Source organism: Gymnogyps californianus, chromosome 25 (genome assembly GCF_018139145.2).
Source record: "Gymnogyps californianus isolate 813 chromosome 25, ASM1813914v2, whole genome shotgun sequence".
NCBI lineage: Eukaryota > Metazoa > Chordata > Aves > Accipitriformes > Cathartidae > Gymnogyps > Gymnogyps californianus.
Genome location: NC_059495.1, coordinates 4,657,309 through 4,683,383, shown reverse-complemented (window position 1 = coordinate 4,683,383; position 26,075 = coordinate 4,657,309). Strand labels below are relative to the sequence as shown.

The following is a 26,075-nucleotide window of genomic DNA, read 5'->3' as shown; positions in this document are numbered from 1 at the left end:
CTTGCCAGCCTTGCTGAAGCCAACAAAATAGAACACTGAAGACTTCTGGACAAGTAAAAAGGAATGCTTGAAAAGGACAGCTTAAAGAGCAGAGATGACATAGATAGGATCCTGTACCTTGTGCAGCCATTAATGTGCTTGGAAAGTGAGCATGGGTCACTGGTTGTGTGTGCTTGTGGTGTCCTATTATACCAAAATAGATAGCCTCCGGTAAAACGTAATGGAAGACCTGGGACTGTGTTTTAAGATAGCCTTTCACTGTCAGATGTGTGAAGGAAAAATTGTACCTTGTGCTAAAGAAATAAGGAATGGGAAATTTGGGGAAAGTTAAGTTTCTTCCTGGGAAGTGTTAGATGAGATGCAGGGGGAGGCTGGGGATTTTCATAATGATGACCTTTAACTGCCAGCATGTGATGCTGAGGCAGGAATTTTAAGTGTAGTTAAGGGTGCACTGTTTCCAAGTGATACCTCTTCATGTATGGAGGGTGATAGGAATGTAGTATAACATAAGCAAAGTTATATTGAGAGGAGGCTTGGCTAAATAGATTTCCTATCTGAACACATGCTGAGAGATACGATTGCCATCATTTCTTAACAGTTTCTGCAAAGAATTAGTGTCTTTTCTAGTGGTGGTTCCTAGCAAGTGGCCAAACTTTGCACCGCAGCTCTTGTTTGTTGCACATGCTTTGTAAGCAGAGGACTGGCTAGTTTGCAGCTATTGATACTGTGTAGTCTTTAAAACAAATTGATAAGAAAGATGAAAACACTTCAGGGATATTCAGAAAGGTTATCATAATATTGATGGGGGAGACAAAGAACCAAAATTCCACTGCTGCAAGTCTGTTTACCCTCTTTCTATCCACCCTTCTAGGATGAGGGTTATATAACTGCTGTGCATTGAGGCTCTGAGTGGATGTTAACTTAAGTCTTACGTGGTGCTGAACCCAAAAGGAATAGGACTGGAATCTCAAAGAAATGGGGACTGATGCACTCTTAGATGGAATCAAGTTCTTTAAAAAAGTATTCATTTAAATGAAGCCCTGTAGAGTTTAATGGAAAACATAGTTCTCTGTAGGCTTTGATATGCTTTTGGAATTGCTACAAGAAGGGTGTATTCTATTAAATTGGAAAGTCTCATAGAAAGACTGGCATTTTCCATTAAGTTCTGTAAGGCACTTCAGTAATGCCTCAAGCTATTTGGCAGTCTTAGAAATACTATAGTGCATCCTTTTCTGAGGAACTCAATTGTATTATCTTTAAACAGATGGTGCTTGAAGGTCTCTGGACTCTCAGTCCCTAACCTTTGAGTAAGCATGGTCTTTCAATGAAGAAAGGCTCTACTACTTCCAGTTCACAATGGGGAGTGGCACTTCATTTAAGGCATGGTGTACTGTAATGAGTGCTTCGAAGAACAACATGAGAAGAATGTGGCTTGGCAAATGAAATGTGTCCTGACAGAGCATTTGTTAGTGTAATGACTATTGTTTTCAAAAGCTTATTTGAATTTTGTGGGAAAGTAACATGGTTTGATGTTGATGGGGAAGTATAGTTAAGGACTTAAGTTTTCTTGGACTTGGTAGAGCAGTAACTGTCACCATCCTCTATTAGATCCTCTACAAACTCTGCTTATGTTCAGCTATGGAAAAAGTATGGAACACAATGAGGCAGCTTACCTCTGGACTTAGTTGTCATAGAGGAACAGAAGATATTTCACATGTGTTTCTCTTTTAGGGTGAATGAGTTTTAGTATTTGCTTTTCCTAGTGTAAACCAATATATTCAGTCTCCCCCATCTGTGGCATCCTGTTTGGTTTTCTTTGCATAGAACATTTTGCATTCTTTCTTGTTAGAATGATGCTTCCTACTTTATGAGTCCTCACTTGGGGTCTGGAGGAAGTCAATTCTCTCTCCCCATACTCTCAGCCACAGAGATGGGGTTTTGTCTCTACAGGTAAGTATTAATAGAAGTTAGCATGTTGCGTTGCTTTGTGCTTTCTAAGCATGCTAACAAAGACAGTACTAGAGTGGGTGGTATGTTTGGTCTTTGCAGGACTAAATTGTGAATCACTGCACACTTCTTGGTGACAAGTTTTGCCTTTGACTTGAATCGGGGCATAACCAAGTTCTCTGTGTGAAAGGTGCTGGGATGACAGATCTATTTACTGGCCTTTCACTGTCTATTCGATGCACATATCAGACAATATGTTTCAAGTACTCAACTTTGACCTGTAATGAGCATTAAATATCACTGATTTAGTCCTCGGCATCTCTGCTGTCTTTGCAGATTAAAACGCTGCCCATTGTGGGGGAGGCAGTGGAGACTTACTGTAAAAGTTGTACCTAACTTCATCCACTGAACAGCTATCAGATCATAAAGCTTTAGTTGCTATTGCTGTGGGCTGCTTTCATGCTAGTAACCATATGCTTAAAGGCAACATGTTTCAGTGCCACTCCCCTGAGCTTGTGAAGCCTTCCTCTAAGGAGAATGGATGCATGTCACTATTTTCCTGCCTTGTCACTGTAATGTCAGTGCTGGTATAGATGGCCAAGTGTGACACTTCCAGGTGTGGAGACTTGAGAATAAAAGGGGCAGACATTCTGTGCTTTTCCTGGCTTGGAAAATGTTGGAAGGCAGTGCCAGTTTAGAGTTTTGATAGTGCTATGAAATGCCAGCTGTAGTCTGCTGTGCATCTAAATGAATCACAAAGGGGAAACTAGGTTCAAAGCCAAACTGGTTTTTGTAACAAAAGCCATAGCAGTTGGTGGTATTACAAAGTATTTTGGCTGTGGTCTGGCTTCATAGAGCTTTTCAAAATCTATGCTAAATTATTTGTGAAGGCTTAATCAATTGAAAGACTTTAAGATATAGGAATGGTACATACCTTAGAATTACCAGTATCACCTGATCTACTTCGTTTAATTGTGTGCATGTATTGCTATCCTGTCAAATGAGAAGGAAACCTGAAGCTGAGAGGTGAGGTAGCAGATCTTTACTGGCCTTGCTGCCAGTGTGCAGAACAGTGTACTGCAAAGGTCTTTAACTGCTGCTAAACAAGCTAGCTCTGATCGTATTATACAGCCCGGCTAGATCAGAGCGCTATGCTGCAGGAACGTCACTGGTCTGCTTCTGAGACTTAGCTGGTATCTGTACAGTGTTATGCTTCCCTGTTAACTTACTCTGAGTTTGTAGGGAATATCTGAACTCTCTGTTGTGTGGAATAAACATGTTGACTGTATATTAGGTGGCAGCAAGATCAGTCCCAGACCTGGATTTCAAGTTTTGTTTGTGAGTGTTGGGTGGGAACTCCTATGGAGTAAGCTGAGCAAAGAACCCATGAGCCTTATCTCTCAGCCAGCTGCTCAGCTGGCAAGCTACAGATGTCCCCTAAGAGGGATGCTCTTGGAAATTTCATATGCAAACAATAATTAAAGCAATAAATGTTCTGAATACAAATTCTGTTTAGAGCTGGCTTTGAAATTACTTTTTCTGCTGAAAAGGGGGATGGGAAGGAGAACAATGAAAATGAAAACCATCTTTTCACAGAAAATGCTGTGTGAATAACTTTGTGGCTTTTAAAGGAAAACTGAGCACAAAATGACCTAAATACAAAATGCTTTGATTTTTAAGTGGAATTGACACTCATTTTTCAAATGTAAACAAAATGGGTAAATAGCTAGAGAAAACAAGGATGTTGGTTTCAGTCCTTTTTCTCCCTACCAAATGTTTTTCACTCAGTGGAATTTCACTAAGTAATCTTTTTCTTACTTGAAGTTCCAGTAAGAGAATCTAGCATGTGATTGGTATTATTCTTGGAAATTGGTCAAACGGTCTTTCTAGGTAAGCTGGATGATTTGTAGTGAGTCCAGCTATTAGAGACTGACATTTCTTCCTGTAAGAGATTGGCTACTGTGATGCTGTCTGCAGAATTGCAGACCCTTGCAAGTCTTTCGGGGCTAAGATTTCCAAATAGGTTAGGGAGCGGTCAGAGCTGTAAGTTTTGGGGTTATTTTGACTAAAAGTATCCTAATGAAGAGGGCTTTTTAATAAGGGCCCAAATTCTGCCACTCTTGCTCATGATGGAGAATGGCTGGAAGAGTAAGTAAAAGTGGATTACTGGCCCAGAATAGAGTTTCCAAGTGTTAAAGAAAATGTCCAGGTCCATTGCCATGGCTAAAGAACAGCTCAAAGTGATCTTGAAGTGTAGGAAAGGAATTAATTGCTACCTTTGTTCAGCAGAAGTCATGATGAGCAAATTGGAAGTCGGCTGTATGATCTCCTAGGAGGGAGATAGGATTCTTGTAAAGTTTATGCGCAGGTGGGGTCCTCTTCCCCTAGTCAGACAATCTCCTTGGATTTTTCTAGTTGTACCAGCTTAGTAGGAAAATGAGAACAAAGTGATGGTGGCTGGAAGGAGCAAGGATCGCAGCCAAAATGCTCTCGTGAGGAAAGTGGTAAGACATGACTGGCAATGCTGTAATAGGAAGGGGCTAAATGAAGATAAATGAGTAGAGATAAGAGAAGAAAACAAGGGAGTATGAGGGAAACTTAGGTATTTGAATCAGACTACAATAACAAGGCAACTAATTTAACCTGGGGGTTAAACACTGTCACAACAGTGAAAGGTACAAAACTAAACACAACTCCTCCACTCTATTAAAAAACCCCACATTTAGTTCACTTTGTAAGCAAGATTAATTGTTCTGAAAAGGTGTGTTGATTTTGTTTTTCTAAGGAGAATGCAGCTCAAAAGGGAAAGAATGCAGACTAGGGAGAAGCAGCAGGTATTCAGTTTGCATTTTATAGTAAACATGAAATTATAAAGAGTGAAATCAAAAAGCCTTTGCAACAAAGTCTTTTCTTTCTGAAAGGTTTACTTTTTAATAGTCAGTGAGCTGACAATCATTCCTTCATGTTATATGCTAGTCCGTCCATTTTGTTTCAGAGAAGCTAACCTACTACCTCAAAAAATACACGGGAACTAGTGAGATATGCTGTGACAGGAGGTGCGAAAGGGCTTGACACAGCTCTTAGGACACTGCTGATAACAGGGAAGCTATGGTTTAGCATAGTCTTCTCAAACATAGCAAATTACCCAACAAGGGGGAAAAGTTGCAGCAGAATTAATCGCTACCTGGAAAACAATTTCATGCTAGGCTAAACAGGGATTAAAAAAATTCCATGGTCTGGTTCATAACCCAAGCCTTGGTTTTAGAAAGAAAAGGGGGGGGGGGGGGGGGGGGGGGGGGGATAAAAGACAGTTACCTCAAGGTGTGACTACAAATCTGTCCTATAAATAAGACATAGTTCAGGATGGTCTGAACTAAGTAAAGATCTGTGGGACAACTGGCTACTGATTATAAATTTAAGTACTTGGTTTCCTGGGGACATAGGCAACTTGAGTGAGTATGGGAAAGGAGGGATAATGGAAGAGTATCAAGAGGGAGTGAATGGGAAGATATATTAGTGCCTTGCAGATAAGGATGTAACACAAGGTCCAAATGTATACATAAACATTTAAAACAAAGTTAACTTATCCACTTGTTCTCTGAAGGGCTGTGCAGAGTGTTTTAGCCTGTGACTGAATGTTTCTTTATAATATGCACTCTGGTGTTTAAAGAAGCACACAGGAAAGACTCTTTAAAATGCAGCACTTCTGTGCATTAAATATGTTCACTAACAGTGTCCACTTTGGGGCTATTCTGATGCTTGCTGGATGGAAATAGCTTTTTTTAAAGGTGTTAATACGGTAATATGTGTTTGAATCTCGTGCATTTAATCGGGTACTATGATGAAATAGCAGATGGAACTAGTTACTTGCAGAAATGCTTTGTTCATGTTGAACAGGAGGTCCTTAAGTTAGAGAGTTCAGGGACTCTTAAGTTCAGTTCCTGCTGTGCTGTATGTTCTTTCTGATCTTAGGCAAGGCACTAAAGGGAGATCTGTAGAAGCTTTTAGTGTTGCATCCTACAGCACTGCCACTTTTGGAAGGTAACTGGTCATCTAGTGGAGCAGAAGCCACTCAACTCCAGGTGGCTTTTGTCTGCAATTTAAGGCAAATCCCTTAAATCTGTCTGGTAGAAAACTTGTCAAACTACAACAGTATGTTGTAAATACCTGAAGGGTTAGGTGTGTACCTTGGCTAGCATGTGATAGCACCCCAAAAAAGTTCTTCCTTTGATGTTTAGATCAAGTGTGCCTCAGTATCCCAGGTGTAAAATACAGTTTCTGCCCTGACTCACAAGGACTTTCGTGTGGAGTGTACGCTGGGTAATGTGAGAGAGTTTTTCTAGTACATTCTCAGAACTGTTACACTTGTTCACACTGTTCCCTGCCATATGATCTTGATCTTTGTTTCTGTTTAAAAAAAGTAAGAATTGTTCAATGAGAATTACTAGAGTTTAGAAATGGAGGTTTTTCATGTCTCATTTTGCAGAATTTTTTGCACCCAGTTTCTCCATTAAAAGTGCCACCAGTTAGAGATGTGTTCCTTGTTTAAATTTCTTCCTTTTTAAGCCTGCAAAATGGATCTTTGAGGAGAAAGTTAAATGCACTTTTTAGTGCTGCTTCCTGAATGACAGTGACTCAACAGCACAGAAGAAGCACTATTGTATGCAGCATAGCCTTTGTTCAAAGGAATAGGCTATTTTAACAATAACTTTAGAGCTATCTCTAAGGCAAGTGAAGAAGCTTCATCTCTTCAGTTCCCTATAACCAGACTGGATGTAGCCCTGGAGACTGTGCTATACTCCCCCTGGAAATAGGGTTGAGATTCAGAAAGCCAGTGGCAAAAACGAACAGAAGCTATTGCAATGGAAGAGAGGTCTGAATTCAAAGACTTGGAGTGGAGTCTGCACAACTTCCAGGGATAAATAAGCATCCAAGCATCTTCGGCCAGAGTTGCAAAATGAGTCCAAGCCAAAGACTGAAAAGATCCTGAAATTGGGAGCCTGTGGTGGTGCATATTAGCTTAAGGGAGGCTAAAGGCAGTATTTCCTGACAGGGATTTAGTTTTAATAAATGTACTTTTGTCCCAGTCTCAAGGAAGTGGTACAGTAGGACATAAATGCAGAAAGAAACTAACGGGGTAGCATCAGTTGCCCGAGGTCATCCTCTCTCCTTGGTCAGTGCTTTCATACTGCTCTGCTGTAAGAACCTGTTATATGAGGCAGCTGAACAGCTGAGTTGCATGGAGCTCCATGTTGAACTAACTGTGTCCTAAGCTGTTAATCTGCCTATGTCCTAGAAGGCCAGACTCTGCTCTTGACTCTGTGGAAAAGTATATAAATTACACAGCACTTGGAATTGTTGCAATTTATGTATGGTAAGGAAACCTTCTCAGGCATACCTGGGAGGTGAATGATGGTAGTACTGTGACCATCTTTGACAAATTCTGTGCTGCCTGAAGGGTTGTAGGATGTTCTATCTCTGCATTCAGCCAGTTAGGCACTGTGTGCATATTTAGTATTCTTGACTTTCAGTTAAATTCCTGATGGGGTATGACTGGCCTGAAGTTTCTCCTCCTGGATGGACGTGTTTGTTTCATCTATCCTGTCCTCTTAAAGCCATTCATTGCTTTAATCTGAATCTGAGGATTCCATTAGAAGCATCTAATTTTTCAGTACTTCAGGATGAAGAGACAGAAATCGAGTGCCTCTGATGGGTTATGTGAGGTCCCTTAATATAATACTTGCAGCTTTTGATAAATTACCAGCCTGATGTTTTGAAAGACTTTCTTGTCCAGATTTCAATTACTCTATTGTTGCTGGCACTCACTTTAATCTTTTTTTTTTCTTTCTAGGCTTTGGCACTTGAGCTGCTAATTCGGCCTTGGAGACTTCTGACATGGTCCAATTTCCCAAGCTAAGACCTTTTGCAAGGTCTTGGTAGGGTTTAAAAAGAGTTACTTCTGCTGCTTCTGGGTGACAGAATCGATCCTGATTTCAAGATGATGTACTAGGCTTTAAACTCTTCTGTCCTCTGGAAGAAGAGACTTGCTTTTTTGAAGGGACAGGTGCCACACTTTTCCATATTTAAATCTATGATGATTATGGTGTTGCCTCTGTTTTGGTACCTACTGCAGGATGAAGTATGATTGTATTGAGAATATAGGCAAAACAGTGGGAGTGGTGGGGGGCACTTTCAAATAAAACTGCAAGTTTGAGTCAGCAGCCAGTGCTGCTTTTCTGCTGTAGTAGCAATCTTGTTTTCCAATAAAATGCATGATAGGGTCTCTGAAAAGATGATCTGGTGCTATTAGGAGCCTTTGAACTCGTGATCCTTTCTGGACTATATGCCACTCTGCATATACAGAAGTCAAACATTTGGGTTCTGTTCTTTGTTCTTGTGTGGTTTGCTTTGTGCTATTAAAGCTACATTTTCCTAGTAATATTTACAGGCCTTCAGACTATCGTATTATGAACCTTTTCCTGCTCACATATATGTAGAGAGAAGAGAGGAAAAACAACACCCCAGCTGTCATGCTCAATTGACAGTAGTGTTTCTGTTCCATCTCTACTCCACTGATTTCTTGGATGCTCGTATGAAGTAACCACATTTTCCCTATATTCTGTTCTCCTGTACCAGGTTTCTAGTCCTGCTGTATAGAAAAGGGGAATGTACATACATAATATGTATCTACTGTCAAGGATGGTGTTTCCAGATGCATCTAAAATGCAGCACACTGTAACCAGGCTACACTATTATAGAAGAGTCTATATTGAGGTAGTGTTCCTTCCCAACAACTGAAATATTCTTTCACCAGTGTCTAGAAGCTTATGTATCTACAGATACCTGATGTACTTTGATACAACAGATCTACATTTGCTATTACTTTGCCGATGTTGTACCCTGTCCATGTGTTGAATCCACATCTAGACTGCAGTATTTGAACATCTCCTGTGATGGAAGTAAAATGAAGATGTTTGTGGGTCTGATTTTATTCATTCTGCTGTGAGTAATTCAGGCTGAAGAACTCAAGGGACAGTTTTGGAGATGCTTCACTTATTCTTCTGCTACAGTTTTCCATGTGAACTGTCCATAGAGTTTTTTGGGGCTACCATTGTTTAAAAATAAAAGCCAAGCCAAAATGTTTCCCCCATTTCCTGCTACAGTTCTGCAACAGGTTTTAAGGGGCTTTTGTTGTTCACAGGGTTGGGAAATGTTGCTTTATTCAAAATCAGTGAGTATTTACTGGGAAAGACTACATTTGTTTTATTGCTAACAGCAATAAATGAAGAGCCATTGTTGTACTATAAACACAAAATGAGAAAAGGTCTCCTGGGATAAACAAGCAGGCAACACTTCAGTAGCATCAAGTGTTTTATTCTCCCAGCCTGATAAGTGGAGATGGAATTAATCCCTGTGCCTGGGATTCACACCTGATTGTTATGCTGTTTTAGTCAGTTCAGCCCTTTCCTGATCCTAACCTGTCCCAGCTTCTAACATGTTCATCAGCACTGTTCATTTAGCTTTGCTCTCTGGGATCCTGTGTCAACCTCTGGGCACCGTTGTCTGTCTGTCAAAACTATGGTGCTTATTAGCAGGGAATGCCTAGGCTTGCTTGCTTGCCTTAGTTTCGACAAGAGACAGCAAAGGATTGGGGCCCTTGAAGCTTGCTCAGGGAGAAGCCAGACAACTATGTTTGACTACAATGTACGAACAGAGTAATTTAGATGCTGTATAGTGAAGCTGTAGAATCCCTGTGTTGCTTTTCCAAAATGTTTTCCATGTTGCTGGTCTCATTCCAGCCTGGGATTGCCCTGGCATACAATGGAGCTGTAGCCAACTGTGTTTATTATTCTCTATACTCAAAAATGCTTCCCTTGGTCTCTTTGGCAAACCCTCTGCACATTTGTCCTGCTTCCTCTAGCTAATTTCAGCATTAGCTTGGTTTGGTAGCTAAGCGCTGGCCCCATTTCTCTGGGTTCATTTTCTGAAGAGTTTACAATCCAATCATTCTGCTGAAGCAAGAGGCAGTAGTGCTAAGTCAACATCAGTGATTACATTTTTGTCTATTTACTTTTCAGCAATGCACAAAACACATCTGTTAAGCCACCTCCCCCTAGGCCTTCCAGCAACATTGCAGCAGTGGAAACTTAAGAAGGCAGCATTAGCTGTTGGGTGTGATTTCAAATGTCCTTTTTGACAACAAATCTCTGTGTGATGTCTCCCAGCTCCTGAGCCTGATTAACACTAAGAGTTATCATTGCTGCTAGGCACAACTGGAAGTGAAGGGTTATGGGCAACAGAGATCAAAAGAGCCTTCGCCTTTCCTGTCTCCTCCTCACTAAGGACAATACAAAGAAATAAGAGGTTTTCAGCAGTATCTCACCAGTGTATAATTTTCATTAATTGCAGTATAATTATGTAATCACTTTAACAAATGCTGCCTGTATCCTCTCAGGATGCAGCTATCCAAGAAGGCACCAACAGAAATATATCCTGTGATGAAGCGGGCTTTATGAAATTTTGGAAGCGTTGTCTGCCTTGTGACAATATCCAGGGACAGCCCTAGGCTGTGTTTGATAAGTATACATTTACCAGAGAAAATCAAAAGCTGTGAGAGAGTACACCGAGGCAAGGGTCAGTCTGTTCCTGCCCAGTTGCTTTGGCTCATCTCATAATACAAGCATTTTCTGCTAGCCCTTGTCAAAGACAAGGTCATGGGATAAATGCTCTGACCTGGCATACAACAGTTAGCAAAGTGTTTCAAGTTTGATTTGGGGTGGGGCGGGAGACACAATTATCTACTCAGCAGGTATAGGTATAGAGCAGACCAAGCATGTCTTACCTGTTTGAGAGAAATTAGTGACTATGTTTTTATCAACATTTTTCACTTAAGCTATGAGCACATGCGGTTAAGACAGCTTTTCCCAGCTAAGCCTCTTTGGATGAGTGCCTTTGTCTATCTTTGCTGCCTCTGACGCTGTGTTTGTACTTGAATGCTGTAAGGTTTTGTTGATACAGCGACTTTTTGTTACTTGTCATTAGTCCGACCAGTCTCTTTCAAAGTTGAGTTTAACGTAAGCGGGTTTGACATTGGGTGTATGCAGTATTGTGCGAAATCTTAGCCCTGTAGAAATGCAGGAGTGTTTTGCTGTTGATTTCTCTGGAGCTAGGATTCCCCCCTTGTTTTCTGCCTCCCCGCCTATCCCTACTGCTGCTTTACACTCCCCTAATCCATTGGCCGTCTATGCTCTGTCTACTGTTGATGACTGGGAAAGTTGTACTGCATCTTAATCTAAATTTGTCTGAAGATCCTTCTGGTTTTCTGTGTCGTACTGTTTAATTTCTCTCTCTGTAGTTTATTGCCTTTGTAAATTCAGCATTTAACTTCGTAAGCTTAGTAGGGATAAAGTTTAGCATGCAAAACGGCATGCAAAATAAAGCTATGGTGTAATTTTGCACTGCTGTTTTACTGCTGCTGTTTCTCACAGAAGGGGAAAACTTTCGATTACCGGGAAGGACGGCTCAGTGTTGTGCGTGTGGTGGCACCCTGGCTGTGACGGTGCTTGCATATATTTAACATGTCACTGAACTTGGTTGTTCTGCGTTAAACCTCCAATTTTTTGTCGTCAGCGCTCAACTTGCTCTAGGGCTGTACAATAGGAAAATAGTATCTGCATCACTGTAGCGTCTCTCAGTGTATCTGTAGGTTTTCTGTTGGCAAGTGTTGTTATTTTGTGATGTTCAGCCATGTCTTTGAGGTGTTAACAGATTATTGGGACGCATGTATAGGGGAGCACTGCAGCCCATAAGCCCACAGTGAATTATGCATGTGGTTTATGGGTGTCATTAGAAGGGACTTGCACAGTTGTTTTGTATGAGGTGTGTGTGCCTATATACGTATATATATATAAAAGCATGCATGCATGCAAGAAAGATGTAGCCCTGACTTTGCAGCTCTAAAAGTGGAATTTTAATGTATTAATCCACAGGCTTCTGAGTAGCACTATCTGCATAATAATAATGAAAAAAGAAAGAAAAGAGAGAGGGAAGTAGATGGGAGGAGGCTCCACCCTTAGCCATCACTGTCATTCCTGCTGTTTTACGAGACAAAGTGGTGACTTTAAGTTGAAATGTACTTGCTGTTTCTGTACAAAAACTAAGAGGTTTTTTGATTCAAAGTCACAAATCTTTTCCTTTTGCATTGAAGAGAAATCTGTAAGCTGTTGGTACTGTTAGAACTTACATCTCTACAAATAACTAACAAAACTGTTCCCAATGTGATTTCTAACTCCTGCCTGTCCCCCAGTTTTGAACTTTCTGTGCCTTCTTTCCCCCTTTCCCCTAGAAGGACTTGCTGTAGGTGAAATGAGATGTGCAATTGTGGGTATTGGCACGTTTCTCATTTAGAAAATGGACGTTTTATCAAGTTTGATGCCTGACGAAAATTGCCTATGTGGAAATGGTAACTAATTTCAGGGTGACTGATTGTAGCTTTGTGCAAGGTTCCAGGTCATTCCCGTCCCTTCTGGTGCATTCACCCCAAGAGGGCAATCTCCCTGCCCTAAGGTAGGTAGTGCTGCTGCTTACGCACTTGGGAGTTTATTACTATTGGCAGTGAACTGAACAGAATGGTTTTTTGGTGTTCAAATCAAGAAAAATGGTACCTTCTTGTTTTGTGAAGGGCTACTAATATTACAGGGCTGACTGGTTTCTTTAGGAGTGACCAAACAGTTCAAGAAAAATAGGAGCCTTTTCAAATACAGTCAGGTCTGCTGAAGCAATAGTCAAGTCATTGGTGGAGAGAAGATGAGCATGTCAGTTCTGGAAGCTGGGCTATTTTGTATCCCAGAGGAATGAATATGCTGATACTCGCTAGGCCTCCAACACTTGCAACCAAGAAAAGGACGTGCCTATTTATTTTCCTTGTTGGAGTCGTCTTCACGTTTCTGTGCATTGCGTCCAACAGCCTAGATTTATAATTCAATCTGCGTCTATTTGTTTCTTGACAGAGGAGGATGAAATAATAGTAAGGCTCTGTTTTCTTTATAGCTGGGAATGGATAGCTATGGCTTACCATCAGTGTAAACTGTACAGGGTTTTGTGATGTTTCAGATGAATGATGCTACTGCTGTATGAAAGTAAATCGCAGTGTCCTGGAGTGAGTCCCAGGTTATTCTGCTGTTCTCGCAGCAGTTCATTTCTGTAGCAGCGCACTTAAAGAGAAGTACAGCAGGCCAGATTCTTCTTTTTGCTAACACCAGGAGTCACTGTGGCAGACACAGTGGAAGTGGGCTTATTCAAAATTGGTGCAGATCCAGTGGATGTCAGAACCTGTTTTGAGAGGTTTAGAGTTCAGAACTGGGAAGCCTCAGTGGCTTCATGCTATGCTAGCGGGATGTGCGACATGCAACAAGTTACTGATGCGCTCAGGGCTCCGGTTCGGCTGATCAAAGGAAGGACCATCTTTGAGCACAAGGTCAGTATTTCATCCCTCAAATGAGACTGCAGTTAAATAGCAGATCCTTCTTTGCCCTTACTCGAGCATGTGCCACAGGGGTGAATTTGACCTGTGAGTTATCTCTGCATAAATCTGATAATTCCATAGTTAATTAGGGAACTGGAAATGAGACAAAGTGAATCTAACCATTTTTCTTATCTTTTCTGCATTCTATTGCATCTTCCATCTTTTCTGAACTTTCTGAAGTACAAGGGACAAGCAGGTCGAAAATGGGAAGAAAATTAGAAGCGCTTGGCCTGGTGCCTGCCTTTACACTGTGTTGATTAGGTTTTAATTGGCAATTCTTGTCTGTAATATAAGATAATTGCAGAGATTTCCAGGAATTGTTTGTAGAATAGCAAGAAACAGACACATCTGAGTTCTACTGGAGGAGTTTAATTAAAGACTTTATAAAGTGCAACAGATGGTGCTTTGCTAGTTAGGAACACAGGCGTGAGGCCCCTTTGTAGACATTCAGCCATGATGGTTAGAGCTTCTGCTCCCTGCTGGCTAGAGGTGCTGTGACGTAATCTTCCATTAGGGGACTTGAATGGAACAATTCAAGGTTAACATGCAGTTTATGTCCTGGTCCAAACTGTGAAGATCGTTTTTCAGACAGTGAAGTTAGGCAGCCATAGAGTGAAATTCCTTGTGTGTGTGGTAGGACTACCCTTTCCGGCAGGAGCTTTGCTTTCACTGACCTCTGCAGTTGTCCTCAACTCCCTTCTGAAAGGCTTGCAGAAGTGAGAAGACACATCAATAGCTGTACAGGTTTCTTTATAGACACTCCAGTGGTGTGGAGAAAGAAGGATTCAGACAGCAGTGCTCCCCAATAATTTCGTGTGAGCCAACAACCAACCTTGGACTGGCTCCTGGACTGGAATTATGTCAGTGTGAAACTTGGAAGACAGAAGAGCTTATCTTTTTTTCCTAGTGCTAGTAATCAAACTATTTCCAAAGCCCTCATCAGTCTCTGGCTTCCAGGAAGTTATAGGGAAAGTGGAATAAAGAGAGGGTATTGTAACTTATGGAGTAAAAAAGATCTTCTCTTTGCAATTTTCGTTGGAGCAGGTACTGAACCTTGCGTTTTTCATGTTATTTCTAAAAGCATGAGAGTATGTTGAAAAAGAAAAAAGTCTGTTCTGAAGTTGCATGTTCATGAAATGGTTTCAGGATGTGATCTGCTTGTTTACTATTGCAGCAGAATTATGATTTCTGTTTGCTCCCCTGCACTGCCGTAGCTTTGATGAAATTTAGCCTTGTGCATTATCAGAGAGTTATCTTGGAAAAGGAGAAATTAGCTAGTGGGTAGTGGATATTACAAGGGAAAATCCTGTTTTAGGAAGAGTTTGTCTGGATTTTCAAATTCCAGGAAGAAGCTAAAATTGCAGAACAAATAGCTGGCAAACAGGGAATGTTTCACCTAGATGTTGAAGAAAAAGAAGAAATTGTGACCCTGCGGGGCCCTTTTCATGGGGTCATCTTGTTGGGCAGCCAGGCAAACCTGCAAGGTGATGACAAGTATACTTTCAAGCTTCCTACCTGGTGGATGCTTGAAAGGTATACATTATCTCATGTTTAGATGAGTTTTCTCACTTTTCAGGATCAGTAATGCTGCAGGGGAGTTTCCATGGGATTAATGCTTTGGCCGTCTTTTCTTTCTGCAGCTCGGTGTTCATTTCACTTCAGGCTGTATTGGAAAGTGATTACCTGGAAGGGATTTGGTTACACTGGGCTTCAACAAAGGCAGCACCAGATGCTCAAGAAACATTTTAAACATAAGCTCTGAGCTGCCCTTTTTTTTTTTTTTTTTTTTTAAAAGGGCTGTTTACTAGCCGCTATGGCTAATGCTTTAAGTTGGCTGATTTTGTTCTGTAGCCTTAGGATCTTCCTGAGAGGTGAGTGGGTAACTTTCTCATACAGGCAGACTTCTTTTTTGGTTTGGTTTGGGTTTTTTTTTAATTGGTGCTGATACTGTTACCTTCTGAAAGCTATAAGGCATTAGAGATGGCAGTTGTTTAGTTCGTTCTGGTCATAAACTGATGAGTGTGGCTGCCATTCTTTCAAAAGCACAATCTTTCTTAGGAATTCATTCAGGGGAGAAGACAGGTAGAGAAGGTGGGGGGATGCATTCACCAAGAGGTTTTAATTTTCTAAAGACAAAAAAAAAAATGCGTCAGTGTTTTCAGGAAACCATAATAATACCAAGCTGCTTATTTGAGTATGGAACAGATGGGGGAAAAAAGCCTGGAACTCTGCTCCCCACCCCGTATACTCATTTTTTTGTTGCTTGGGCACAGGCACACAGAGAAGCCCTTCGTGAGGAACTTCATGTGAAATCCTTGCAGTTAGCATAGTGAAGCTCACTTTTAAAAAAAAAAAAAAAAAAAAAGGAATTCATTAGGGCAGTGGTGTACTAGAATCCAAATCTGATAGGCTTGCAAAATGAAAGTAAGAAATGCAAAGGAAAAATAGTAGCACAGTCTTTGTTCCATTCTTTAAGTTCAGGTTTCAGGTATCTTACTCTTTGTCAAGTATTTATCATCTTTCTCTTATAGAACATGATGTCAAAAGACTTCCTAAAGAGAGGGATAGGTAAAATTGCCTTTACTCTGCAGACTGGATAACTGAAGTAGAGAAAGAAGTATCTTGGTTGAAATTACACAACAGTACGGTACCTCCTTGATCCCTTGGCTCTTTCCGTCAGACTGTGCTGTTTGCACTCTCTTGAACACTTAGGTTTTCAACCTTCTGGTAAACAAAATGTGACCTTTTCAGAAGATGATAAAGACATAGATAAGACACTCTGCTACCTACAGAGGGTAGTTGGTTTAGTTTGGTAAAGCATCTGAAATTGGGATTTCAGATTTTGTGCTCAGAATATTTACCTAGAAATCTAAGGGAACAGATTTTAATTCTGGAAGAGAAACCTTTCCTTAATTTTAGCCACTGAAACTTAAGAATGAATGTGATAATGGACAGGGAAATAGTATTGATGAATGGAAAACCCAGGAAGTTAGGTTTATCTCCAGCTTTGGTACACTCTGTGTGGCTTTGAGTGAGAAGTCAGCTAATTCATCTAAGTGTAACAGTAATAATGATAACAAGGAGCTTATTTGACATGAGATTTTCTGATTCAGCTTCCTTCTTAACAAGACAGGCTTAGAATATTTCCTGTTTATTTTTTAATCACTACACTGGTGGGATGCTGTGTCCCATTCATAAACACTGCTTCTCTATAAAGGCAAAGCATTGTTCTTAACAGTAAAAACTATTGTATTAGTAGTACCAGTGCTATTAATACGAGTGACAAAATTGTACGGATATTACATTATGGTGTAATAATAACTGGTTCTTTAGCTTGGAGTCCTGAATGTTTGTTCGTTGTACCTTAAATTTATTTCTTCTGCTTTCTTCTAGGGACCTCTTCCCTCTCACCAGATTGCAGCATAGACTGCCAGACCCACTGTCTCATAGACTGCAGACAGGGACATTACTACGCAGCTGGCAACTGCTTGGAATGTCCGACGGGTTTCTAGTACGTCTCCTTCCTTCCCTCCCGCTCGGCACTTACGCTCCTGCAATAAGAAACTTAAACATTTGGGACGTCATTTTTACGTTCAGAATATTCTGAGAGCTATCTTGTAATGCAGATCAGGAGATGGGGCACAAAGTATAGTGCCAGTCCCTTATAGATGAATAATCAGCTGACCAGGAAAACCACTATCTTTGACTTAAAATGCCATCCAGGGCTTTCTGCAGCAGTTGGCACTCACAGCTCCCTTTGAAGTCAAAGGGAGTGATTGTTCTTCAGCATGATAATCTCAGTAAAATGTGTGACAGTCTTTGTGTTTGTGGGGAATGTACAAAACCATGTTCCCTTTGAGATTGCTTAGGATAGATTTTGTGTATTGTGTATTTGTGTATTGTGTATTTGTGTATTTTGTGTAGTGTGTATTTAGGCGGGGCAGGAATGTTATTTGTATTTGTAGCAGCAGCAGCAAAATCTAGGCTGATTTTCAGCTCAAAAGAAAGAATACGAGGTTTCTTTGGCCCCCAGTGCAGGGGAACCTCCCCTGGAAAATTCATTCTGTGTCCTGGCTGCTTACTTACTGACATGCCAGTCAGAAAATGTGATGTAAGCTGGGCACAAAGCGATAACTTGAGAACAGAGAAGTCTGGGTACAAAGAACAGTGAGTTTCAGGGGGCTGGTGGTTGCTTTCCAGAGGTGCTGAACCCAGCATGCAGACTGTCAGCTAGCCTGGGCTGTGTTGCAAGCAAGCCCTCAATGAGCCATTTTCAGTTGGAAAGCTGTCCTAAACTGGTGTATCATCACTAGCATGCTCTGTCTTCCTCAGAAGAAAATCATTAAGACTGCTTTCTCTGCCACACACGGCTCACTTTAAATGAAAGTAGAAATGGTCATTGTGGAGTTTTCAGACACAATCTCAAACCGGATTATGAAAGGTAGATTTTGTACAAACTCTCTTGAACCCTAAGGTCAGGTTGTCACATCTCCTACCGCAAATTCTGTCCTTGCGTGTGCAATCCAAGCGATGCCCCTTGAGCTCCTATGTAGGTGGTAGAACCCTCTGAGGTTCTGGAGGGATCTGACTTGAATCTGTGCTTCTGTGGCTAAAAGAGCATTTGTTTGAGCAGTTGGTGAGGGGGATGTTCCTGTATCTATGCAACACCCATACTGGCTGGAAGGGGATGGAATTCCAAAGAAGTGGAAAAATTTGATTTTATAACTTCATTATTTTTGATCCAGTTGCCCTGGGGGTCAAGCAGCTCCAAGGAAATGCCCGCTGGGAACAGCCAATGAACTTACTGCTCAAGCAGACATCACAGCCTGCCAGGTAAGCTGAAGGACAGGGGGAGAGAGCAAGCAGGTGAAGTAGTACTTTTTGCCTCTACTCCCATGTATTTTGAATCATCTGATTTCAGGCTTCTTCCCAGGTTTTGCAGTCTGCTTTGAAATTTTGCAGGAAATTCCTACACTGTGTTTGGCTCTGATTTGGCTCAGAGAAAGCAGGTTGTCCCTCCAGGTAGACAGCAAGCAGCACTCCCTCCATGCATTGTTTACACCACTGACAGTAAAAACCATATGTTGGGAGCTCTCAAGAGTACGTAGGCCAGATTTTGAAAACAATCCAAGATCCTTTCTTTCTGGCACTTGAGCTGAGGATGTCTGAAACTGCTGTTTTACATTATTCATGCAAAGAGTATGTTTCTGTGGATCTGATGCTCTTTGTGATCTCGCTGCCAGGTTTGTCCCAATGGCTATCTCAGCCTAGAGAGTGGAGCTGGGTGCCGTGCATGTCCAGACGGCTATTCATGCGATCCACGTAGTGGTGTGCAGAGGAGCTGTGATCCTGGTCAGTATTCACCGGAGGGAGAGTTGGAGTGTCGGGAATGTCCAGAGAGATACGTCTGCCCAGATGGACGGAGCAGACAGGTACAGAATGAGCATGTTATTCTCCAAGGGCAAATTTTCATTCTTCTGGACAGGCAGAGCCTAAGCATGAATGTATTATCAAGAGAAGACAGGCTTCCCTGTTTCAATAGTAGGATACAGACCTTTCTTCATCAGAGAAAAGCATTCAAAACGCTTCAGTGGTATAGTAGATCTAAGACCTTCCACAAGTGGCCAGTATTAAGAGAAATAAATATTTCTCATCTAAATTCTGAGAATGTTAGTACTCAGATTATCTGCCACCACTAAAAGCCTCAGCTGAGGACTCAAAGAAGCTTGGAGTTTGAAGCACCATTTTTGCTTCTAGAAATTGTCACTGGAGAATAGAGCTGAAGCAGTGCTGGGAAGGGAGGAGAGGGCAGAGAAGGAGGAAGCACAAGCTAGAATGCAGTACTGGGCTTTTTCCTGGCTCAGGTCTCCCTGGGCCACAGCTTTGGGCAGCAATGGCCATTAGACCTTCTGGTGGTATGAATTTGTGGTTCTTCCCCTTAGCATTGTTTGGCCGGTCAGCAGCCAAATCCAAGCCGCACTCATTGTGTAACCTGCACTCCTGGTTCTTTCTCAACTGAAGACACTCTGCTATGCCAGCCCTGTCCAGCAGGTAAGTACATCTCGTAAGCATCTTCTGTAGTCGTTAAAACATAGAACTTGAGGAGACTGAAATGACACTTTGCTCTGGTAAAACTTAGCTGGCAGTATTGGAACAGAGGTAGGCTCCTTGCGTTACAGTAGAACTGGAGGTTAAAAAATAATTCCTGAGATAAAGTAGATGCTGTTCAGAAGAGTTCATGAAAAGCAGAGAATGAAAATGAGGGAGAACTGAGAATCGGGTGGTTTTGATAGCCATCGCACTTGCTGCGTTTATGGGAGAGGTCCAGCTGATGTAGCCTTGGGACATAAACTAGTATGTCTGAATGTGCAAGTGTTGCTGAGCAACAAGGGAAGCTTTTGCTTTCTCTTTCCACACAGAAAGCAGCTCTCTCACTCTGTGATTTTTAACTGATCATCTGTAAAATTGGTTCACGCACAGTTATAGCTTTCTCCACTTCAGGACCTTGATTCACTGGCCATCACAAATACCTATTTATAGCGGGTGCTGTAGGCATTAGGAACCAAATAAGGGCACACTGTGGTTTTCTTACCTAATTTCTCTTTCTGCTTGATACTCTCAAAGAAATCCAGATAAGCTCATGTTTAGGAAATTGCAGTGTGTCATTGCTGGGGGTGTCACATGTTCCTCACGGAGATGCTGATGCAGAATTAGGCAGCAGGGGAACAGACTAGGAGGGACTAGGGTTTTGTTGGAAAATTATTACCTTTTGAAATTATGACAGGCATAGAGTGTCATTTCACATGATTAATTACCCAAAAACATCCATCAAAGGAAATGATGGACTAACTCGGGAAGCCACCTTAAGTTACATTCTGTGAGTGTTTGCTATTTGGGAATAATCCCGATACAAAACCCTAAAGCTTTGTATTTGCCCAGGCTGGTAGCCTGCCACTCTTCAGTGAGAGTGCAGGTTAAGCTGTTCTAGTACTGAATGACAGCTTGGCATAGTTTCCCCATAAAGAGAGAGTTTTCTGCAGCATTAAAATCCTGGTATGTCCCTTGTATACATCCCAGAGAATGAGTATAAGCCTAGTGAGGATTTGGTAGCCCAACGTTAGCTTTCTGTTGTGCTCGTTTCCTGTGATAAAGTGTGGTGCTTTGGTATCCCTCCGAGGCCCTCCACGTACATTCTGTTCCATTCTTCAATGCGGTACTTGGTAATAGGAAAAGTTTGGTGCTGCAGGTAGCCCAAATATCACTGATAATTCCCTCCATGTACCCTGCGACTTTAATTCACGTTTCTTAGCCCACCTGAACCCTAGCAAAAAGTCCTTATAGGGAGAGCATGGTGTAGCTGTCAGTTTGTAAAAGGATGTGTAAAGTCACTACAGCGATGCAGTTTGCGATCTGCAGTCCTACCAAGCTTTTCTCTCTCCTGTAAGCTCTGTACTGCATGTGAAGATGAACTGTTTAATGAACAGCTTCAGGTGCCTCCTGCAGAGTCACTAAACTTAGTAACTTGATTCTTATGTCTGTAATTAGAATCCCTCTTATTAAATAATGAAGAGTTCCTGTACTCTGGGTACCTTACACGTTGTCCAGTAGAAGGAGAAACAGAGTAGCTAAAGAGATTGTGCTAGACCAAGATCTCAGTAGTTTAGATCCAGTTATAATACATAGGTGAGAGAATAGAACAGAGGATTTCTCTCATTTCCAGTGCCTGGGGTTAGGTATGAATAGCAAATAATTCATCTCTCGCAAGGTCAGTCATACATGGGAAGTGATGGTGGTTTTGTGGATGTGTGTCATATTACACTTACTATTTACTGTGCTCTGTAGAGGGCTAGGGAACTAATTGTGGCTCCATAAAAACAAAAAAAATCGGGAAATGCTGACTTCTTTGGACTTAAGGAAGTATTTATAAATTGTACTTACCAAACGTTTGAACAAGTGAACAGACGGGGCGTGTTAGAGCATGGACTTTAGAGTGACAGATTTGCTACTGTATTATTATTGTTTATAGCGCAAGATCAGCCAAAGGCTGCAGTCAGGTTTTACCTCCAGTGTATCAACCACAAAACCTGGAGAGAGCAAGTGAAAATCTCCGAGTAGATGATCTACAGGTTAAATATATGCAGAGTATCTCACGCTGAAATTCAGTGCTTCAGTGTTAAAATTAGTGCCTCTTGTGTTCTTAAATCCGAATAAGTCATCCAGCCCAATTGCAAAGCCCTTAGGTGGTAAGGAGTTTGAATACCATCACAAGCAGCAGAGGCCTGAGGATTCCCAGCATTCTTTTTCACGGTTTGACTGACTTTAATTATATATAATCTGTGTACTTAGTATTGCATGCGTGTGAATGAAGTGTCATTGCTATGCTGATACAGAGCAATATATTTCAACATAGCAGCGGCACTTTCATGCCACAGTTAAATCCTTTTTTCTTTTTTTTTTTCTTCCACTCTTCAAATATCCATCTGGAGTTTAGTAAACCATTTGATAATCAAGTTCTACAAAATCTTACTTGGAAAGAGTAATTAATTCTAGCTGGATATGAGCATTTCGTCACTAAATGTACAACTGGCAGAAGGATTTTAAGTGAGAGATGGTGTATTGAACTGGGGAGAGGAATGTGGTCCTCAGAGCAGTAGCAGGAACACTTCAGCTAATGTTTAATCCCCATGATCTTGGAGAGGGCAGAAGAATTGGAGTAGAAAGAGAGAACAATTAACTCCTAACGATGCTAACTAATAAAACTAACTTGGATATTTAGCTTGAGATTTCATTGTATGTTTTGAATTAACAAATGTCATGACATATTAAATATTTGAATTTTCTTTGCCAGCTCAGTTCTACAAAAGGAAGAAACGTTTTTAGACAGGAAATTCATGAGAATTTATTTTTCAAATCTTGTCCAAATTTCCAAGCATAAAAGATTTGGGCTATCTGTAATGTGCTGCTTCTAAATAAAGGAAGTGACCTGCTGTTTTCTTCCATTGATCATGTCCATGCATCTCTGCTTATATTGCAGAACCAAGCAATTTATAGTCTTCACAGCAGCTTTGTTTGTATTCCTGAAACGAACGTGTTCTTGGATAAAAAAAACAGTCAATCATTTAAATGGCAGCCTTCAACAAATAAGAGCTGACTGAAATGCTATTGAAATTCTGGATCTCAAGGAAAACGTTCATTCAAAATTAAGCAAACCCAGAAAAAAATGTAAAATTCCATAACTGCCTCTTTTTTTTTTTTTTTTTACAACTTGCCATAAATGCTTAAAATGATTTGTAAACTTGAATATTTGAAGTTTGAAAATGTTACTGAGTTTCAAAGCTTTCTTTTCATTTTTTCTTGGTTAGCTTTAGTAGAAAGCGATGCTCCTGGATTTCTGCCCTGCGCTTCTTGAGCTTTGTCTTTTCTCAGTGTAAACACAGGAAAATCCTTTGTCTATCTAATGCAGTGACTTTTTGAAAGTTCAAGTGCTTTAAACATCTTAAAATGTCTTTTCTGGAGCAGGTTCCCTTGCTCCCTTCACATAGCCCTTGCCCCCAATGCAGGACAATTTTAGCTGCTGACATATATTGACTTAGTAAAAGGGTTGGAATTGGAGGGACAGACAGACGTGAATGGGCGAGGCTTATCCACCTTTGACTTCATCTATTACTCGATTTTGCTCACTGCTGTGAAAGACACTTTTGAAATGCAGCCTACTGGAACGGCATCCTTTCCATTCCTTTAAATGAATCTGGCATTTCATTGCTATTAGGTATAAAACCCTTTTAATGTCTAAGTAAAGAAAGCGCACTTAGCGGCTGGCAATCCTATGCAGGTTCTAGGCTGTTTTCATCAGCAGTGTACCAGCTTACCAGGGACCATCCTGGACTTTGCCGCTTTTGAGCACACACTACTACCGCCTTAGTTTTGCCTTGAGCTTGTGCTAATAAGTCCTGTTTAATTGGACAGCGTATTAGCTCAGACTGAGTACCATGCTGACACAATTGGTTCTCCTGTTTTTACTTGGGAGGTGGTTTGTACCCTGCCAGATCAGAGCACATTCATGTCTGCCTTCAGGGTGCAATGTTCATACACCCTGATATGACATAGCCAGCAAATACTTGTGCTCTCCTGTTTGTCCCCTGCAACACTCACACACGTCAGCGTGCAAGAGTCCCATCACCACTCTGCTCTGAGTTGTCCAGAATGTCATTTCTGAACCACATGTTGTTTTCTTCTTATCTACAGGTCACTTCTGTTCCAATGGCCTTGCAGTACCCCCATGCCCAACAGGGAGTTTCAAGCCCAAAGAAGGACTTCACATACCCAGCAGCAGCTCCTCATGCTTGCCAGGTCTGTGCCATAAAAGATCTTCATTTTGGACAGTGCAGGTAGTAATTCTCACTGTAAATCACGCTGTTAAGTACATTTTTATGAAGGGGCTGGCAGTTACAGTACTTATTTACTAGTCTCTGGCTCAGGCAATACTAGAGCTGGATGAAAGGAACACCCATGGAATCTCCTGAGTCACCAGATTTATGGTGAAGCATTCGGGAATTACAAAGCTGTTACATCCAGAGGTGCTTACTATCCACTGATTTCACTGGAACTGCCTTTATGAGTATGGACCCTGGTATTTAGATATCTGCCTATGCAGAGATTTCAAGTAAGTTGCAATGGAGGGAAAAGGTGATTATTGTACTTTCAGTAGAAGGAAAGAAAATCAAGGAGCAATTTGAAATGATGTGTTAAAGTCATCCAACAGGTCATTTGTGAAGCCAAAGTCAGCAACTGGCCTTTTGTTAAAGCTTAAGGAAGAAATTTTTTACGATGAGGGTGGTGAAGTGCCCCATCCATGGAAACGTTCAAGGTCAGGTGGGACAGGGCTCTGAGCAACCTGATCTAGTTGAAGATGTCCCTGCTCATTGCAGCGGGCTTGGACTAGATGACCTTTAAAGGTCCCTTCCAACCCAAACTATTCTATGATTCTTATTCAATGTGCCAGCTTTACATGTGAGACATTTTTTTTTTTTAGCACTATTAGTCAACTTTGAGGAGATGTGCTATGCGGTAACACAGACTCATTTTCAAGCTCTTTTATGAGTGAAACAGAGGAGTAACATAATTAAACTAAGTTGACCATACACTTTCCCTTTGGGAAAGGGGTTCTTTATTTGTACGTGTTTGAATCAATCACAATAGTCCCTGGCCTGTTCTTGCAGCAAGGGGAAATTAGGTTACAGATTAGGCAAAACTTTTTTTATTTTAACAGTAAAAATGCACTGGAATTTATGCCTTCAGAAGCTGTAGAAGCCCTGCCCATAAGAGGTTTTTGAAGTGCCAAGTAGGTGAAGCAGCGTGTAATGTTCTGAAATACATGCAAGGAGGTAGGCACAAGGCTTCCACAGATTTCCAGCTCTATTTTCTGTGATGTTTCCTTCTAAATACTTTTGGTTTGGTTTTCTAAATCAGTAGAACTTTGTTTTGCATACAGTAGGACTGAGTCACACTAATGATTGGGAAACCTGTTGGAAGCGATTAGATTTTGCAATTTAGTAATGGATAAATTAATTTAAAAGGACACAATAATAGAGTTTTGCTAAAGTCTTCCTGCCACTAAATCTTTGGTTAGACATGGAAAGGGAGACCTGGCTTTCTGCTACAGTAATCACATGTTGCTGAGGCTAGCTCTGCCTGTTTTTGAACATTTCAGGGTACCTCAGTGTCTCTCACAGTAGTATAAAAAATGCCTCTCTCTCCTTAACAGTGCTGTACAAATGGGAAAATAGAGTCAGAGGGAGATTCAGGGAATGAGCTCAGTTCACGAAAGTAAACTTTGGCCCAAGTCCAGAGTGTTTTGTCCAGGGTCACAAATCACCAGGTGCACTGCTAGGAGCAGAAACCTAGAGTTCAGTTGCTCAGTCTCCCTTTACATCTACTGGGCTCTTCCCCTCAGAGAGGTACGTGTGCTAAGAAAATAATTATCTACTTCAAATCAAGCCAAACATTTTTCTATTTGATCATTTCTTTTCTAGCGAATGACTCAGCTGCTAAAGCGTCTTGACTGTTGAATGATTTTTTTTTTTTTTTACTCACCAGCTAAGTCTAGGAAATTGCTGCTTTCCGCCCACTTCTGAAATTAAAACCAGAAATGCATTTACATGGTGCAGCAAGGAACAAACCTCACATCTCATCAAGACAGCAAAATTCAAGAGACAGGGCCAGTGGCACCTGAACAAACACTGTAGAAGCTGCAAAGTAAATTAGAGTTTAAAAACTCTTTCAGTTTAATAATGTAAGCTGTTATGCTATGCCTGTACTACTTTATATAATGATGTTGTCAACTCTCCTAAGGAACAGTTGGCAAAGGTAGGACAATGCCTGCTGCAAAATAGGCAGCAGACACATGAATAGAGACTGATAAGCCATAGAATATTTCAAGTATACTACCGTGAGGTAGATGATGGCTCGTATGGTATTAGCCTGTGTCCACCATCTGCACTACAGCGTGTTAAGTGTGACATACTTACCGCTCAGTGAAACCAAGTTTGTCTGCATCACATTTATTGCACAAGTACATGGGCTAGTGTGGTCCTGCAGAATAGAT

The 26,075-nt window shown here is 41.2% G+C and overlaps 1 long non-coding RNA gene across 3 annotated transcripts in view; it reads left to right on the top strand.

Annotated features, from left to right (window-relative positions):
- Nucleotides 1-8,111, top strand: part of LOC127025897 (uncharacterized) — a 55,845-nt gene extending 47,734 nt beyond the window's left edge. For all 3 annotated transcript variants that reach the window (XR_007767710.1, XR_007767709.1, XR_007767708.1), the window contains one exon: nt 7,799-8,111. This is a non-coding gene — a long non-coding RNA (uncharacterized LOC127025897). The remainder of the gene's footprint in view (nt 1-7,798) is intronic.
- The last annotated feature ends 17,964 nt before the right edge of the window (nt 8,112-26,075 follow it).